The 4,474-nt window shown below is 36.1% G+C and overlaps 1 protein-coding gene across 1 annotated transcript in view; it reads left to right on the top strand.

The window, feature by feature from the left end:
- Positions 1-4,474, top strand: part of LOC106817796 (GRAM domain-containing protein 1B-like) — a 19,101-nt gene that overhangs the window by 10,416 nt on the left and 4,211 nt on the right. The gene's annotated exons all lie outside the window — the stretch shown is intronic.

The raw sequence follows: 4,474 nt of genomic DNA on the forward strand, positions 1-4,474 counted from the left end.
TGAAAACTCTTTGAGGAGGGAAATGCAGCTTGAGGCTCCTTGGAATCAGACTGCTGACTTTAATGATGTGTTGCTCCAGTCCACAGCTTTTTGTCTCAGCATGCTACAAATGCATGATGCAACATCCATGACCGAGTCAAGCAATTAAAGCTTTGAAAACAAAGACAGGAGAAAAGGAGCAATCGGTACACCGAAGCTGTGCACTCTGCCACCCACCAATGAAGCATTCTAAGAAAATGTCAAAAGAACACACTATCAGTGCTGCATCTGGAGACATGCCCTACAAGAGCTCCAGACCTTGATCCCACAGAATATGGCTGGGTAAGGGATGAGGAAACTAAGTCCCTACAGCCTGTCACTCCTAGTTACGACTCCCCCAGCACCAGATTACATACTCAAGCTCATCAAGTGTTCTTGTTCTTCGGAGAGTCCATGCACGTCCAAGGGCTGTGGTTGTAACATTGGTAGCTGGCGTGTAGCAGGTTTTGCAATTGTCAGGGCAGTGCTGCATGTTGTAATGAACAAACTAGAGTCGTCCAACACGAAGCCTTTGATGACGAGGAAGAGGAGGAGGACGATTAAAGCCAACTGATTTTGTTTTGAAATTGTACAGAAAAATGTAAATTGTAGGTAACCTATAAAACTCATTTTGTGGATTTTGCGTGTTTAACATAAAGGGAAGGTTTTGCGGTAAATAAAAACAATTTTTATGCCTAATCACAGACGTTTATGCTTGTATTAGTCTACAACTATTTCAAAATGTCAAATGCATCTGTAAATGATGGTATATATAATTTTTACATGCATTGGCATCTCATTATTGGACACTAAGCTTTATTTAATCCAAATTCAATTTTTTATGATGCGGTTTTGGATAAATCTACATTAAATAAATTCCCCACAACTGAGCAACTGCCAGTTGTTAGAAATGCCTTATTTGGTGCAAGAACATAAGAAAACGAACTAAGAAAAACTATATACCTCCATGCAAACCATATGCCCTATTCTGCGGACTAATATACCTGGTTATCTTTTGTGTGGGCAATCTTGTCACCAAGTGTGGTTTTTACAGGAAGGTTATAGGTAAGGGTTCGATGCTGGCTTTCCATCTTCTTGCAGCATCCATTCTTCAATGTCAATATTCTTAAATACAATAACAAAACAAATAATTCAACTTACACATAGGGCTACCAAGCTATAAATATATGAGTAAAGATACATTTAGCATCAAACTTTATTGAAATAACAAGATCTGACATAAATTTTGTCTGCTCATAATGTTTCATAAATGATTTCAAAACATGCTCAAATAAATTTCATAACAGTCAAACAACTCTCACAGGTAGTGTCCACATGGGCGTTTCTTAAATAGCAGGTATATAAGACAGCACTTAAGACAAGAGAGCAACTCCTATGATGGTAAATTCAGCGTATTTTTGAGAGTTCCCCACCAGTCCACCTTTGTAGATATAGAGAAAATTATAAGGGTTTGGTCATACCATCTGTGCCAGTGGACATGGTAAGCCCAGGCACATGAAGAACCTGCATGGTTACTAGTGTACGGGTGATAAAATCAAAGCAATTTAATCTCATGTACTCTATGTGACAACCAATTATACAAAAATGCCTTGCAGTGTGATTAAAGTACAATTCGGATTAAATGAAGGATAACTTTGGAATGAAGTAATATTCAATAGCTTTTTTTACGCTGTCCTTGCAATTCACTGTACTCGCACATTTGTACTTGCAATACTTATTTGCTGTCTCGCAATTTTGCAATTTTGCCACCACCTACACTTATAATTATAAGTTTCTTGACCTTACTAAAAAAAAACCACAAGGTAGATAGAGAATCAACTAGAGCACTCGGAGAGCACAGACCTCCACCAAGACAGCTCAATTCTCCACTGTGAAATTTTTTTATTATTAAATTAAATAATAATTGGATCCGGATCACCACCAAAATGCTATCAATTCTAAGTTACCCCATTTCTGACTATCCTGAAAATTTTATTTTATTAATTAATTGGATCCGGATCACCACGAAAATCTCATCAATTCTAAGTTAGCCATTTCTGACCTATCCTGAAAATTTTATGACAAATCCGTCCATAACTTTTACAGTTGTACGTGTGTGTTTCTGTGCATGGGTGTGTGGTGAACGAGCGTGCATGCGTGTACGTGTGTGTTTCTGTGCATGGGTGTGTGGTGAACGAGCGTGCATGCGTGTACGTGTGTGTTTCTATGCGTGGGTGTGTGGTGAACGAGCGTGCATGCGTGTACGTGTGTGTTTCTATGCATGGGTGTGTGGTGAACGAGCGTGCATGCGTGTACGTGTGTTTCTATGCCTCGCAGGGAGATTACTGTAACTTGTGCTCATTATGTTAATACTTATAAAATTTTCAGCAATCTAATCATGAGTTTATCTAGTTTTCTTGCATGATAATAATATATTAGGTACTGTTATACACAATGTGAGACTCTAATATGTTTTTTTTATTTTTAATGATTAAAATTTATATTAATTATATTTATATTATCAAATTAAAATTTAATAATGGTATTTTATTTTTATAGTAGGATGATCAATAATGGAATTAGTAAAAACAATTAACTGTGTTTCATATATTTTGTGACCGTTATCTATACATTTTTTTCTGTGCTTCAAGTAAAACTAAATCCAATATTGGCGTGCATATGTCTATGGATATATGTTAATTATCCATCCATCCTGAAATAAGTGTATTGCTGTATCAAAAGAAGTGTGATTAGGTTTTGATTAGTAATTTCATATTTACAAAAAAAATGAAAAAATAAAATGATATAATATAATGTAATATAATATATATATATATATATGTATGTATGTTATATGATGTAATATTGCAGTGACATCATGAGCTAATAATACATTATTATATATATTATATTATATTATATTATTGGTGATATGTTTGTAACGTAATAATCTACGTGGCTTTCCAATAAGCTGCATATCTTATTATATTCAGATTTTAAATGTGTCTATAGCATTGGCCTGTTATTGTATAGTATAACATCTGTGGTAAACATCGTGGTATATGTTCACGTAATTTCAAATATTGTGATGATTTAATAAAATATAAACGGTTAATATTTTACAATGACTCGTAGCGTTATTCAAATTGTTTGAATATGATTCTCTTATTCCCCAACAAAAGACCTTATTATATCGCGATCTTTATCGCGGAAAATAATATTAGTTACCATGACTATATCACTACTAATAGTAACAGGAATATAGTAATAATAGTGATGGGCACGGTGCCTAATAGTTGCGTGTTGGGCGCGTATGTGTTACGTTACGCAACAGTTATTTTCACACACTGCCGCGATTTTGGGTCGTCTTTCGCGCTATAAATAGAGAATAAGGCTACTGATATACTAGCATAAAATAAATGTGTCTATATGCGTACGTTCGTCAAACGTGCGCGTGTGGGTTTATGGGTAGGTATCTACGATATATTTGCGCGGTGTAGTGTAATGAACATAGTCATGTCTGCATCGTCAGAGAATACTTAGTGAAAACGTTATTTAATTTCAGAATTAATGGTCATTAAAACATGTTTCGACAAGAAAGAGTCCTACACCTACTATTGCAATAATAGCTCATGAAGTAGAGTAGTTTAAATGGAGCTCATGGAGAGTAGCTCATGGAGAGTAGTTTAAATGCATTAATTAAGCACTGTTTCGATTGAGAACGTAGTCAACGAAATTTACAAACTTCTAAAAATCGTAAAATACTCATATAAATGCTGCACGTATAGACCATTCATGACACATATTGACAATATTCTCACTAGTACATTTATCGTAATCGATTACCACGTGACGAATATTAAAAACATTTTAACGTATCTACTCTGGGCGCAAGAAACAACATTACTACACACTTATGTATGCACGCGTGTTATGAAAGTACGCGCAGTGCACAACTATAAATGTGTGGTTAAACATAATGCCTTCTCGTGAAATCACATGGGGGGTGGGGTCGTTAGCAATGCCATACTGAACCACGGTAACCCTTTATAGCCATTGATCAGCACCGACTAACATCCAAGTCGGAATCCGACGATATATCCTCATTCTGCTCTTCCCCGTCTTGAACCGGAGAAACCACCCGCCGTAGTGGAGCGCTGTCTGGCGATTTCGTGTCGGGGGACGGAACAGTAACGGTAACGACAACAGACGGCGGAATCGAATTTTTCTTTGGTCTTCCCTTCGGTTTTGTAGGCGCTTCCAGGCCGCCTCCCTGTAACACCTGTAACAACATATACGTTGATAAAGGTCATGCTTGTCATTGCATAACACGACAAATTATTGTGTGAGTACAACATGAATCTATCTATCTATCTATTTATCTATCTATCTATCTATCTATCTATCTATCTATCTATCTATCTATCTATCTATCTATCTATCTATCTATCTATCT

Source organism: Priapulus caudatus, unplaced genomic scaffold (assembly GCF_000485595.1).
Source record: "Priapulus caudatus unplaced genomic scaffold, Priapulus_caudatus-5.0.1 Scaffold1869, whole genome shotgun sequence".
In the NCBI taxonomy this organism is placed as follows: Eukaryota; Metazoa; Priapulida; class Priapulimorpha; order Priapulimorphida; family Priapulidae; genus Priapulus; species Priapulus caudatus.